The sequence below is a fragment of the Dendrobates tinctorius genome, unplaced genomic scaffold (genome assembly GCF_039654945.1).
Source record: "Dendrobates tinctorius isolate UK_male_01 unplaced genomic scaffold, ASM3965494v1 ptg000007l, whole genome shotgun sequence".
NCBI classification, from domain to species: Eukaryota; Metazoa; Chordata; class Amphibia; order Anura; family Dendrobatidae; genus Dendrobates; species Dendrobates tinctorius.
In genome coordinates this window covers 13,703,201-13,719,135 of record NW_027361675.1, presented here as the reverse complement: position 1 = coordinate 13,719,135, position 15,935 = coordinate 13,703,201, and positions in this window count along the sequence as shown.

Below are 15,935 nucleotides of genomic sequence, written 5' to 3'. Positions count from 1 at the left end.
TCCCATTCTCTCAGCGTATCCAGTTCAAATTACTAATACTGACCTACAAGGCCATCTATAACCTGTCTCCCCCATTTGTCTCTGAACTAATCTCCCGATACCTTCCCGCATGTAATCTCTGGTCCCCCCAAGACCTCCTTCTCTCCTCCACACTTATTCGTTCCTCACCCAACCGCCTCCAAGACTTCTCCCGAATAGCCCCTATTCTCTGGAATTCTTTGCCACAACAAGTCTGACTATCAACCACATTTGGATCCTTCAGACGGAACCTGAAAACCCACCTCTCCAAGAAAGCCTACAGCCTGCAATGACCCCGCTACCTCCTTCTCTCTCACCACTACTGGTGATATCACCTCAACCAACACCAGAACTGCTGCAACCCACCAACCTACTGTCTCCTTCCCCACCATCCTGTAGCATGTAAGCCCGAAAGGGCAGGGTCCTCTCTCCCCTCTGTATCAGTCTGTCATTGTTAGTTTGTTTACTGTAAGTGATATCTGTAATCTGTATGTAACCCCTTCTCATGTACAGCACCATGGAATCAATGGTGCTATATAAATAAATAATAATAATAATAATCAGAGTTTTCGATCAGATTTTCACATACAGTCATGGCTAAAAGTGTTCGCACCCTTAAAATTGCTCCAGAAAATTAAGTATTTGTCCTAGAAAATTATTTTGGATTTCCATTGGCTGTAAGCGATGATCATCAACATTAACAGAAATAAACACGTGAAATAGATCACTCTGTTTGTAATGACTCTATATAATATACGAGCTTCACTTTTTATATTGAAGAACTGAAATAAATTAACTTTTTGATGATATTCTAGTTTTGTGAGAAGTACCTGTATATGAACTTACACAAGGGCCCCAATTTGAGTCCTCTGAGTAGATGCAAGAATCGTATTTCTGTCCAAAAGTTTCATTTTTCCAGAATTGTTATAAAGACTTTAGTATTTGAGGTAGAATACCATTGATTACCAAACACAGTTCTGTTGTGGGAGGATGGAAAAAAAGTCTGGAGATGTAAAGTATCTGATTGGTTGGAAGTGACAGTAATGCCAAGTGTTGCTTAACCATATGGATTGAATACAAATTTGTTTAGTGTTTATTTTTAATTTTAATACTTTAATCTCTTTCCTCACAATTTTTGTGTTTTTGTCTTTTCATCCCCTTATTGCAAGAGCCATATGCATTTTATAGTTCCTTTGACGGATAAGTTGTAGTTTGTAATGGTACTTTTCATTTTACCATTCAATGTACTAGAAAATGGGGAAAAAAAATCCTAATGCAGTGAAATTGTGGAAAAAAAAATTCAAATGTTTTTCGTGTTTGGTCTTATAGTATTCTATGAATGGTGATAATGAACAACTTGTGTAAATTTTTTCTTATTTAAGCACTGAAAAAAAATTGCATATTGAATATTTTATTTTTGTTGTCATTTTCCGACACCTGTAATATTTTCATTAGTCAATCAATGGAGCTGTGTGAGGGCTACTATTTTCCGTTGCAAGCAGACAGCTTTATTGATACCATACTGAGATAATTTTGATCTCTTCTTATTGCATTTTATGCAAAAATTTTGTAATAGCGCAGCGCATGTCTAGAGGAGGTTAAAGAAAATTTTTAAAAATTGCATTGTTTCACCAAGGTTACTTTAACCGATGCAATACACTGTAAAATTGTAATATTGTAAACCAATATTGTTGGTGTATAAACCAAAATTCAATCTCCTATGAACCGCAGCAACAGGCTTGGCTTCATAAATGTACAAACTTGGCAGGCACAAGGCTCTTGACAATGAAATCATGCAGGGTTCAAATATCCGCTGTACATGTATAACGGGTGTCATATAATTTTAGTAAAGAGAACGTGGCTTTTTGCCATATGATACATATTTTCATCTAGGATTGAATAACAATACACTGAACATTAATTAAAATAAATCATGTAGACCCCACAGAATTCAGAAAGCCTAGACTAGGTCTAGAAGAAGGTTTTTATTCTGAAAGCAGAACCTTGTGAACATCAGTGGGTTGTTGCCTAAGAGACCTTTGCCCAGTGTAGGATGTGATGTGCTGCTAGAAATGGGACACGTAACAGACTGTAAGATATTGGGCGATCTTACAGATTCCAGAGAACAAATGGTTTGTATGAGAAGGTCTGCTCCGGACTAGGTGGGCAGGAACATGAGAGAGAAATATTATGGTCTTCTGCAGGCAAGTTCATGAGGGCAAAATGAAATTGAGCTGGCACGAGCTTTTACCTTCAATGGATAGATTCTTCTAACCCTCACCGAATACAGAGCTCTTGCTGTCCAAGCAATCTCTCTTTGTTCGCATATGATTTTTTTCTTTTTGTTTTCAGCTACATAAGTTCATCGTGAGACACGCGTTGACTATTAGGCCACTACAAAAGGCTGATTTGAGTCCATAATTTAGAGACTCATAAAAACATTATTGTCTCTGTCAGGACATTTATTTACTAGCTCAACAATGAGACTGAATACTGTAACACAAGAGGGTCAATGGGGGCTCTATGTCGAAGTGCAATGAATGGATAATAAACAGAGAGTTAAAGGAGTGGACAAATATGCTGAATATTTACAAGGGGATGGTCAGCAGAAAAAGTATTCTTAGTTAGAAATGTGGCCCTATAGACAACAAAACTTATAATATTACTGTAAACAATATGTATTCCATAAATTGGCAATAATCTGAAAAGATGTTAAATACATTTCAATTAATTCCTTCTGGCATTAATGACTGATAAGTGCCAGATATCACTTGTAGTAAAACAAGAAAGGCAGATTTTAAGGGATTCAGAAAGAGAATTGGAGGGATCCAATGGCTGGATATCCTTAAGGACAAAAATGTCCAAGAAGGATGGGAAATCTTGAAAAATGAAATTCTCCAAGCAAAATTGTTAACAATTCCAAAAAGAGGGAAGAATAGGAAGCATTTAAGGAAGCCAGGAAGGATGAACACAGAACTTAAGCACATGCTAAAAAGGAAGAAAAAAATGTTTATAAAATGGAAAGAGGGAGGCATATCTAAAGAAGAATATAATGCTGTCTGCAGAACGTGCAGGGCACAAATCAGATTATCTAAAACTGACAATGAATTGAGGCTTGCAAGAGAAGTCAAAAGCAATAATAAAGGATTTTGGGATATGTCAAAAGTAAAAGAAAAGTCAAAGATGCTATAGGATTTTTACAGGATGAAAATTATGAAATGGCAAGACAGGATGTTGAGAAGGCCGAATTTTTAACCCCTTTCTGCCATGTGACGTACTATCCCGTCCATGTGCCCTGGGACTTAATTCCCAGGGACGGGATAGTACGTCACAGCGATCAGCGGTGCCCACGTGGTGAGCGCCGCTGATCGCGGCAGGGTGTCAGCTGATTATCACAGCTGACACCTGGCACAATGTGTCAGGGGCGGTCACGGACCGCCCCCGACACGTTAACCCCTTGCACACCGCGATCAAACACGATCGCAGTGTACCGGGGGTTAAAGGGAAGCATCGGCAGGGAGGGGGCAATGTGAAGCGCTGCTGCGGGGGGCTCAATTCCTGCAGATCCTCGAATCAAAGATAGCGACGGGGACCTTCGGGGGCCTGCAGGGGCTGGCTTCCTCAGTGCCTGCAAAGCGCAGGCATGAGGAAAGCCTGTGCAGTGCCTGTGACAGATCGCTGATCTGTCACAGTGATCTGTGATGTGACAGATCAGCGATCTGTCACATGACAGCTATGTCCCCCCCTGGGACAATGTAATTAAGTAAAAAAAAAAAAAAGGTGTAAAAATAATTTTAAAAAAATCGCTAAATAGATTTAAAAAAAAATTTCCCTAATAAATTCATTTTTTGGAAATAAAAAAAATAAATAAAAGTACACATATTTGGTATCGCCGCGTCCGTAACGACCCGCCCTGTAAAACTGTCCCACTAGTTAACCCCTTTAGTGAACCCCTTAAAAAATAAAAATAAAAAACTAAGCAAAAAATAATGATTTATTATCATACCGGCAAACAAAAAATGCAATAACGCGCGATCAAAGAGACGCATATAAATAACCATGGAACCGCTGAAAATGACATCTTCTCCCTCAAAAAACAAGCCACCATACAGCATCATCAGCAAAAAAATAAAAAAGTTATAGCTCGCAGAATAAAGCGATGCAAAAATAATTATTTTTTTATATAAAAGTTTTCATTGCATAAAAGCGCCAAAACATAAAAAATGACCTAAATGAGGTATCGCTGTAACCATACTGACCCGAAGAATAAAACCGTTTTATCAATTTTACCGCAGGCGGAACGGTGTAAACGCACCCCCCAAACGCTGGTTTTTGTTCATTCTGCATCCCAAAAATCAGAATTAAAAGCGATCAAAAGATGTCACATGCCTGAAAATGATACCAATAAAAACGTCAACTCGTCCCGCAAAAAATAAGACCTCACATGACTCAGTGGGTCAAAATATGGAAAAATTACAGCTCTCAATATGTGGTGATGCAAAAACTATTTTTACAATAAAAAGCGTCTTTTAGCATATGACAGCTGCCAAAAATAAAAACCTGCTATAAATAGTAAATCAAACCCCCCGTTATCACCCCCTTAGTTAGGGAAAAATAATAAAATCAAAAGAAAATGTATTTATTTCCATTTTCCCATTAGGGTTAGGGTTAGGGCTTGGGCTAGGGTTAGGGTTAGGGTTAGGGCTAGGGTTAGAGCTGATATTAGGGTTAGGGGTGTGTTGGGGTTAGGGTTGGAGTTATAAATGGGGGGTTTCCACTGTTTGGGCACATCAGGTGCTCTCCAAACGCAACATGGCATCTGATCTCAATTCCAGCCAATTCTGTGTTGAAAAAGTCAAACGGCGCTCCTTCCCTTCCAAGCTCTGCCATGCACCCAAACAGTGTTTTACCCCCACATATGGGGTATCAGCCTACTCAGGACAAATTGCAAAACAACTTTTGGGGTCCAATTTCTCCTGTTACCCTTAGGAAAATAAAAATTTGGGGGCAAAAATATCGTTTTTGTGGAAAAAAAAAGATTTTTTTATTTTCACGCCCGGGCGTTATAAACTTCTGTGAAGCACTTGGGGGTTCAAAGTGCTCACCACACATCTAGATAAGTTCCGGGGGGGTCTAATTTCCAAAATGGGGGCACTTGTGGGGAGTTTCAATAGTTTAGGTACATCAGGGGCTCTCCAAGCGCACATGACACCCGCAGACCATTCCATCAAAGTCTGCATTCCAAAACGTCACTACTTCCCTTCCGAGCCCCAACGTGTGCCCATAAGATAGTTTTCTACCACATATGGGGTATCAGCGTACTCAGGACAAATTGGACAACAACTTTTGGGGTCCAATTTCTCCTGTTACCCTTGGGAAATTGGGGACTAAATGATCAGGTTTGTGGAAAAAATACGATTTTTTTATTTTCACGCCCGGGCATTATAAACTTCTGTGAAGCCCTTTGGGGTTCAAAGTGCTCACCACACATCTAGATAAGTTCCTTAGGGGTCTAGTTTCCAAAATGGTGTCATTTGTCAGGGGGTTTCCACTGTTTAGGTACATTAGGGGCTCTTCAAATGCAACATGACACCCACAGAGCATTCCATCAAAGTCTGCATTACAAAACGTCACTACTTCCCTTCCGAGCCCTGACGTGTGCCCATAAGATAGTTTTCTCCCACATATGGGGTATCAGCATACTCAGGACAAATTGGACAACAACTTTTGGCATCCAATTTCTTCTGTTACCCTTGGGAAAATAAAAAAATTGGTGACTAAATGATGATGTTTGCGGAAAAACCACGATTTTTTTATTTTCACGCCCGGGCGTTATAAACTTCTGTGAAGAATGGGGGGGTTCAAAGTGCTCACCACACATCTAGATAAGTTCCTTGGGGGTCTAGTTTCCAAAATGGTGTCATTTGCGACATGGTGTCCGATCTCAATTCCAGCCAAAAATGTCAAATGGCGCTGCTTCCCTTCAGAGCTCTGCCATGCGCCGAAACAGTGGTTCCCCCCCACATATCAGGCATCAGCGTACTCAAGACAAACTGCACAATAACTTTTGCAGTCCAATTTCTCCTGTTACCCTTGGTAAAATAAAAAAAATTGAATCTGAATTATTTTTTGTGAAAAAAAGTTAAATGTTCCTTTTTTTTTTAAATATTCAAAAAATTCCTGTGACGCACCTGAAGGGTTAATAAACTTCTTGAATGTGGTTTTGAGCACCTTATGGGGTGCAGTTTTTAGAATGGTGTCACTTTTGGGTATTTTCTATAATATAGACCCCCTCAAAGTGGCTTCAAATGTGATGTGGTCCGTAAAAATAAAATGGTGTTGCAAAAATAAGAAATCACTGGTCAACTTTTAACCCTTATAACTTCCTAACAAAAAAAAATTTTGGTTCCAAAATTGTGCTGATGTAAAGTAAACATGTGGGAAATATTACTTATTAAGTTTTTTCTGTGCCATATCTCTGTGATTTAAGGGCATAAAAATTCAAAGTTGGAAACTTTTCAAAATTTTCGCCAAATTTCCATTTTTTTCACAAATAAACGCAAGTTATTTGAAAGAAATTTTACCACTAACATGAAGTACAATATGTCACGAGAAAACAATGTCAGAATCACCAGGATCCATGGAAGCGTTTCAGAGTTATTACCTCATAAATGACAGTAGTCAGAATTGTAAAAATTGGCCTGGTAATGAACGTGCAAACCACCCTTGGGGGTTAAAGGGTTAAATTCCTATTTTGCATCTGTTTTCTCTCAGAAAGGAAATGTAACATCAACTATTCTTGACTGTTCTATTAAGGGAATAGAAGAATCCAGCATATCTTTAAACAGAAAGATAGTGAGGAAACACTTAACTAACCTAAATGAATTCAAGTCTCCAGGTCCAGATGAATTACACCCCAGAGTACTGAAGGAGATAGCAGAAGAAATATTTGAACCCCTCTTCATAATCTTTGAAAATTCTTGGAGAACAGGAGAAGTCCCAGAAGACTGGAGAAGAGAAAATGTTGTTCCTATCTTCAAAAAGGGGAAGAAGGTGGACCCAGGCAACTATAGGCCGGTGAGTCTTACTTCTATAACAGGAAAGATCTTTGAACAAATTATTAACCAACATGTATGTCAGTACCTGGATAAGAATGAAGTGATTAAACAGAGTCAGCATGGGTTTGTAACTAATAAGTCATGTCAGAGTAACTTAATTTCCTTCTGTGACAGAATCACTGATTGGGTGGATCAGGGAAATGCTGTAGATATAGTATATCTTGACTTCAGCAAAGCATTTAACAAAGTATCTCACACAATCCTTATTGAAAAAATGACTAAGTATGGAATGGACAAGGCAACTATTAGGTGGATTCATAACTGGCTTAGTGATCAGACCCAAAGAGTGGTCGTAAATGGCTGCACATCCAGTTGGAAGAATTTCTCAAGTGGGGTACCAGAGGGCTCTGTCCTGAGCCCTGTATTGTTCAACATCTTTATCAACAATTTAGATGAAGGAATTGAGGGTAAACTGATTAGATTTGCTGATGACACAAATCTAGGAGGGATAGCTAATACTAGAGAAGAGAGAGAGAGGATTCAAAAAGATATAAATAAACTGGAGCAGTGGGCAGCAACTAACAGAATGGTTTTTAACAGGGAAAAATGCAAAGTACTACATCTGGGCAATAAAAATGAATAAAACATATACAGAATGGGAAGAATAGGGCTAAGCAACAGCACATGTGAAAAAGACTTGGGTATACTAATAGATCACAGACTGAATATGAGTCAACAGTGTGATGCAGCAGCAAAAAAGGCAAATGTAATTCTAGGATGTATTAACAGAAGCATACAGTCTAGATCACATGAAGTCATTATTGCCCTCTACTCCTCTTTGGTCAGACCTCATCTGGAATACTGTGTCCAGTTTTGGGCGCCACATTTTAGAAAAGACCTCAACAAACTGGAGCAAGTTCAGAAAAGAGCGACCAGAATGGTGACTGGTCTGCAAACCCTGTCTTATGAAGAAAGGTTACAGGATTTGGGCATGTTTAGCTTGCAAAAGAGAAGACTGAGAGGAGACTTAATAACTGTCTACAAATATCTCAAGGGCTGTCAGATTGTAGAAGGATCATCTCTATTCTCATTTGCACAAGGAAAGACTAGAAGCAATGGGATCAAACTGAATGGGAGGAGACACAGATTAGATATTAGAAAAAACTTTTTGACATTTAGAGTGATCAATGAGTGGAACAGGCTGCCACGAGAGGTGGTGAGTTCTCCTTCAATAGAAGTCTTCAAACAAAGGCTGGACAGATATCTGTCTGTGATGATTTAGCGAATCCTGCTTTGAGCAGGGGGTTGGACCAGATGGCCCAGGAGGTCCCTTCCAACTCTACGATTCTATGATTCTAAGATATACTACAACAGTAGTCTGGCATAAATCAGACATAATCTCTGATTTTGTATGATAACTTTTATTGAACATCTATGGGTGCATATTTTAAACTGGTTTAATTTTCAGTTTAGTAGTACAAATACATTTGTGTTTAAGTCCCAGAAGAACTCATGTTCATGACACTGCCGAAGCTGTAGGCTCCTCAAGAGTTGTCACATGGTGCAATTCTGTCTCCCTGAAGCTCCATATTCTCCTCTCAGAGTAATGATTGCCTCAGTAATGTGGATTTGAGTGAAAATTCCACTATTTATACTGTTGGCTAGACACAAAGGCCAAGATTCATTAAAGAGCTTGTCCGCTTCCCTAATTCAGTTACTATTTTTGCCATAATTGCTTAAAGAAGCCCTCTTCCCATCAAAGATTTTTTTATCCTCTTAATATATTGCAATCATCACATTATATAGCACTGTGCACATACAATTGCTCATTTTGCCTTTTAACACAGTTAATTCTTCTCTTTTCTCTGCTCTATGTGGAAACAGGAATTATCTTTTCTTTGCAGAAATCATTCCTCTCCAACTCCTGACCTGGCTGCTCTGCTCCTCCACACTGCCAGAGACTTTTGCATCTACTGATGACTCATACAGGGAAAATTGACCTCCTGTTTCTACATGGAGCTTAGAAGGATTCAGCTAATCAGTTCTTAATCATGCGATGTTATAGGCTTAATGGAAAACAGAAGAATTATATTGGTAGAAAAGCAAAATGAGAAATTGTAATTACACAGCGCTATATAATATGCTGATTGAAATTTATTAATAGGATAAACATTTTGATGGGGGGAGGGCTTCTTTAAGGATACTGCTCCTAAAGATCCCCATACATCTTTTCTGACATGTTCATGTGGTTTTAGCCCTTTCTGGTTTCCTTCCTTTCTCCTTCTCTCAACATCTTTTGCTCTCTTGTTATTGCATTTCCAATCATCACTTCTACTGAGCTATTATCTGCAGTGAGGATGTAAGGGGGTGAAGAGGAAGAAGAGTCAGAAGGGGGTTACCTCCCCCGCTCCATGTCTGGAACCACATAGCCAGGCAGCAGGGTTGCTGAGGGGAAGACTTGCTGACTTGGACCGACTGCACCATGTGACTGTAATACCATGGCCACCGGGGGGTAACCCGTTCGGTTGCTCCAGTACTCACTGTGCTAGAGGCTGTTTCATCTACGCTATGCTGTCCACTTTGGAGACCCAATTGACTGCAGACATAGGCTGGAAACAACTTTAACTTAGATCAGCTTTATTCTCTTCAGGGAGCATCATATCCACAATGGCTACTGGGCTCTTTACTCGGTAACAGCAATACATCTTCATCTACAGCAGTACGTTACTTCTTCCTTCACTTCACACGTATGAACCACACAAGCAAGCTGTCACGTCACATGGAACACGGAGAACACAGAACTAAATCCCTTCTTCCTGAGACCAACTTCAGCCCACGAAGGTACCTGTCTTATCCGTTACAGCTCACCCTTTTACAGCACTGTTGCTCTTGTACTTGTCCTAGATTTGCAGCTCTCTAAATACTTCACAAAGCTCCCGTATTCCAGCTGCCACATCCACAGGGGGCTCACTCACTGACCTCCCTGGTTTGCACGATTCCAGAAACGGGCTGGTTTCCATAGACTGGCTTGGTTGTCACTACAGCTCTTCCTCGCTAGCTGACTTGACCACTGAGACTTCTCTGTTAGTCTCCCTAGTCCTGCAATTCCCAGTCTCTAACTGCAAGACCTCCGGTGACCTTCCTCGCTGGCTACTGCTGTAGGCATTCGCTGTCCTCCACTGTCCAGTATGGCTACCCCCGGCTCAACTAACTCCAGGAGGGAAAAACTATCTTATTTTTGCCCAGGCTAGCCACTCCCCTAACTTCACCCTTCCGAAGGTTTCTCCCAGTTATGCTCGGTGCCCCCATCTAGTGTCCCTTGATGGTACTACAACTAACTCTAAGTATTGTCATGCAGCCACACATACACACATGACATAAAGTATATACTCTACACAGACATGTAAGAAACACAGTTAATACGTAATAACAGTATTTACAGGGCTAGGCCCTCACCTCCTTACATAACTGTCAGGAACAGTGGGGGAAGAGAAGGGGCAGTGGACCGGAAGCTGTGCAGGCTGAGGGCATGAAAGCAGAGTGCACCAGAGTCAGAGCAGAGCACGCCAGGAGAGAGTGGAATCACGGTCAGAGTACTGAGGCAGAAGGACGTGCTATAGAGAGCGCTGTCTGTGAGTACGTGGACGCGGAAGCCCCGGGGACCAGAGGAGGCTTCTCTCCTGACAGCGCAGAGACAGTGACCCGTGCACGCAACCCCGGTGCCTGCGGTGACAGGTCAGAGCCCCTGAGTGTGGCAGAGAGACTTTTCAGTGTGCACAGCATCGTTCCTGCAGAGAGACTGTTAGCTTGACATACAGAGACTCAGAGCAAGGGAGACCCAGTTCCACAGCGTCCCCCTGCCTTCCGCTTTAACCCCGGAGTTCCCGTGTCCCAAGAGAGACTACAGAGACTTCAAGTGCCGCTGTTGATGGTACCAATGTTGAAGAAAGCGACCCTTCAATCTAGACTTTATCGGACTGATAAGTTTCAAGAATATCCATTTAACCATTTTTAGTCTGCTTAGCTGTTTAACAACTTTGCCTAGTTTTAGTGTTCCGTTAAATCGTTTTACTCTGTCAGCTTAACCCCCACTGCTTCTCCCTGCATGGAGATATTATCCCCTGTAAATAAACCCTTTAACTTTTGGTCTGTCTCTGATCCGTGATGACATCATCCGCACCTGCACTTTATTACACTTGGCGTAGTCGGCAGGATGTCACACAACGGTGGGGAGGTGGCATACCAAGCAGTTGGGGAGGCCCCAGGTCTAGCATTTCTCTGGGAGCCATGTTAAATAATTTGCCAAAGTTTTCTGGGAGCAATGTGATGTTGTAGAGTTGGACAGAGCGCATCCGGGGGATGATACAGATGCATCCCATGACACCAGCCCTGGAGGCAGAGATTGCAGTGATGGCCCTGGAGAGGGAGGCATGGGACTCTGTTATGCTTAGGTCCCCCCGGGCGAGAGATAACCTGGACAAAGTTCTACGTATACTTGAGAAGACACATTGGGACCTCACTGACGTAGGGAAGCTGCGCATGTGACTGTTTCACTGGGTGCAAAGAGAGGGGGAGACCATGACGCAGTTTATGAATGTCCTGCAGGAGCTCCATAGTGCCATCATACGGAAGGATGGCGTAGGCCTAGGGTCGATTGACGTTGTGCTACGAGACCAGCTGGTGACAGGCTTGCGTGATGGGTTGATGAAGAGCAGTGCGCTGCCTAGTAGACACTGGCTCACAGGTTGCCACCATACCTGAAGGATATTTCCGCCGACACTTCATGGAGGTGCTGCAGCCAGAATGGGGCCCGGTGATAAAACTCACGGCAGCCAACCACTTACCCATCTCGGTTGCAGGGGTAGTATGGATGAACATAGAGGTCTGTGGTAAGGATGTGGGGAGAAGAGGAGTAGTGCTGGTGGATGAAGAAGCAGCTAAAGATCATACCGTAACCTTGGGCATGAATGTGCTTAAAGATCTCGGGAGCCTTCTCTTCAATGAGTCCCCAGAACAGTTTCTGCAACAATGGAGCAACCAAACCTCTCAAAGGAGGGTCTTCCAGCAGCTGATACAGACAGCCCTGGTCCAGGACCAGCTGCCGTCACGAAAATTAGTCACACGGACCCTGGCTACTGTGCGGGATGGAACTGTCCTCGTGCGCTGTGTAAATTTGGGGGAAAATGACGTGACCTTGCCCCCCAGGAGTGAAGTAGCCCATATCCTAAGCATGCCTGACAAGCTGGTTCCTTCTGAAACAGTACAGCTGACTGCAAAGCCAGAAGATCTGTGGCTGGTGACTGTACAGGCTGAAGCAGCCCCAGACCCCAGATTGCTGAAGGAAGGGCGATGGATACTGGAACACATGCGGGTGAAACTCTCGGAACTGACCACTCAACAGGTTCCCCGGGTGGAGGCCTTGCTAGGAAAATATCAGGAAGTGTTTGCCAAAAACTAAGACGACTTTGGGTGCACCACCGCAATAACACACTAAATACCCACCAGGGATGCAGCACCTATCCGGGAATGGTATCGCCAGATACCCCCACAAATGCACCAGGAGGTGAAGGGGATGCTGTCACAGATGTTGAAGAAGGGAGTAATTTGTGAGAGTCAGAGTCCGTGGGCTGCACCAATAGTCTTGGTGCGGAAGAAGGACAGGTCCTTACGCTTCTGTGTGGACTACCACCGGCTCAACGCTTGTACTGTGCGAGATTCGTATCCATTGCCAAGGATAGGCGTCCCTGTCGGCGTTAGGGAATGCCAGATACTTTTCCACACTAGACCTGGCCAGCGGTTACTGGCAAATACCAATGTCCATACAAGACCGAGCCAAGACAGCTTTCATCCTTCCGATGGGATTATGAGTTCGACCGCATGCCATTTGGTCTAGCCAATGCCTGGGGAACGTTTCAACGCCTCATGGAAAGATGTTGAGGGGGCCTGTGTTATACTATATTATGTATGTTCTCCTTTAAAGGGCTGTATTTAGTTAGGGACAGCAATGGCTAATGTGAGGGCCTGGGTCAGCAGCAGAGAGAAAGCTGCTGTTTCCCTCCAGAACTGCCGGGATCTTTGACCAGTGCAGACGTGCAGACGGATGGGGCATTGCCAGACCCCCCAGATGGGAGAAGTCTGTTGTCCCGGGCTAAAGACCATCAAAGACTAAAAAGGACTGCAACACAGGCCCTCTGGACTCTAGAGGGGCCTTTGCTGAAGGGGTCTCAGGTGCCCACATTCCAGCGGTTGGACGACTGTGATCCTCGGTTGTGGCAGTTGTGGTAAAGACTGCATCAAATGTCAGGGTGAGAGCAGGAACTCCAGTGTTGAAAATTGTCTTTTATGTCTATCCTTCATCCTCTGTTCAATAAAAAAATAAATTTTCCCTGTTGGAATACAGCTGCATCTCTGGACTCCTAATTGCCTGGACTGCTGTGGCCCAAGTAGAGAAGGTAACTCTGTTTTGGGAAAAAACTTAATCCATCCCAGATTGCATGTACAAGGGGCCGGGGTGTCTAAAGAATGTGTTTAGTGGGTGAGCTCGGTCCAGACTACCACCCCGGTGCCCCTTGTCTTACAGTACAACAAAAGTGAGCCGAAAGATGATTTTTTTTAAACCCTTATTGGCCCAAAGGAATCCAGAAAAATGGTGGCCACCTGCCATTCTGCTGGATTTGTCCAAAACAAGTCAGAAAAAAAAAAGTTTCGTGCAAATCCAAATTTTTCATAAAATTTGAAGTTAATTTGATTTGCTTTTGAATTAATTCTCTGGAGATTTCATTAAAAAATCCATCATTTTTGCAGTGTCTTTAAGACTTTATCTTTTTTATTCTGTCAGTCCTACTGGTTTTGATGTGTCTCATTGATCTTCCTCTACCTTCTGTGTGTTAGAGATAGCAGCAACAGTGTAGAGAGGGGAATAAACATGTGCAGAATCAGTGAGTGCAGAGAAAACAAGCGGTGGAAAAGGATAAAAGCATATGAAGAGCAAATAAGTAAAGGATATAAGAAAAGCAGTACAGCAGTCTATATTAATGGGGGGGACAGTGTAGCAAGAGTAAATCTGTAACTTCTTAGATCAGGCTGCAAACTGTATGGCTACTTTCAGACATCAGGTTTTTTCCGACTGGCAGGCTCTGACTGTTTGTAAAAAAACGGATCCGGATCAGGTTTTCTCTCATTGAACTGTATTAGCGCCGGATTGTGCCGCAGATCGCTTTCGCCAGATCAGGCTAAATGTTTCATTTCGGCGTCTGGAAAAAACGTCTCTAGTAACATTCTTTGTCTGCGGCGAAAAACCGGACAGCGCCTGATCCGGCGCTGCAGGTTTTTTGCTATAATGGAAGTCTATGGGTGCCGGATCCGGAAAAAGCCAGATCCGGCCACCGGATCCGGTTTTTAAGTCTGAGCATGGACAGATCAAATTGGCCAGCTCCCAGGAAACAGCTATAAACAATGCCAGTGAGGCCCTCATCCATTACCATGCAGCCATCCAGCCACAGAGGAGCAAGCCACAGAGGAGCCAGCCACAGAGCAGCCAGCCACAGAGGAGTCAGCCACAGAGGAGTCAGCCACAGAGCATCCAGTCACAGAGTGGGGCCAGCGAGAGAGCGTGGACAGCCGCAAATCAGCCAGGAACCCCAGAGCAGCCAGGAGCCGCAAAGCAGCCAGCAGCCGCAGAGCCAGGCCAGCCAGCCAGACAGCTACAGACATCCAGCGGCAGACATGTCTTCTTCTGCTGGGAGCCCTCCCCTGTGTCATGAGCGCTTAGAGGTAAGTAATTTTATTTGGTTTTGTTTTTATGTATGTATTTATGTATATATTATATTTTTTTATTCTGAACAATAATCCAAAAGCCCTTAATTGTTAAAGCCCTTAAATTTTATCGCACTATATCTCTGATATGCTATCTCCGAGCACGTTGTCCCTTTTACAGCACCGGCTATTTGGCACATAACAGTGCTCCATTTGCTGTCCCACATATTCGCGCCCTCTAGATGGTAAATTTGTACCCTAGAAAATGTTAATGCCCTGTGCGAGTGCCCTAGAAAACAGTGACCACATTTTGCCCCTAGAAAGTAATAATGCCCTGTGTATTCTTTTGATGTTCAAAATGTGCTCTTATTACAATAATGCTTCTAATTGCCACACTTAATATTTAATAATATCCCCAGAATCCCCCAATGTACAGTGCCCATATACACAGTATGATTTGTCCACAACTCCCCTTTCCCCTTCACTCCCCTTTTAAATCAACGCAGGTGCTGAAACTGTTTTGCATCACAATTTGCACAGCTTTGAGGTCTGCCCTACGCTTCGACAAACATTTTTGCACAAGTCTCTTTGGGTATTAATTTCTTGAAATGCATCTCTTATGTAATTTTTCAAATCACTGATACTTTATGATTTTCGACTGTAAACTTTGTCCTTGAGTACTCCCCAAAAGAAAAAATCCATTGGGGTCAAGCCTGGTGAATGTGCCGGCCAATCAAGTGGAGCTCTTTGGCCAATCCAGTTATTAGTAAATGTTTCACTACCCTAGTTTACACATATTGTCCACCTACTGTTGGACCCCCCTGTACATGTATGTGGGTATATATCGATATTTTTTGTATAACAGGAAGCTGAAGCAGTAGAAGAGGAGCTTCCAGAAGAAGACCGAAGGGGTGGAGAGATACCCGGAGTGGGCTCGCAATTGGTAAGTTTCTTGTATGCATCGCAGAAACACATCATCACACTACACATAACACATAAAAAAGTGATCATTACAGACATCACACTGCACACAACGCCTACATCAAAGCACATAATTTTTGTTTGTTTTAATTTTATAGTCTTCTGATTCTGGTGCTCGATCCA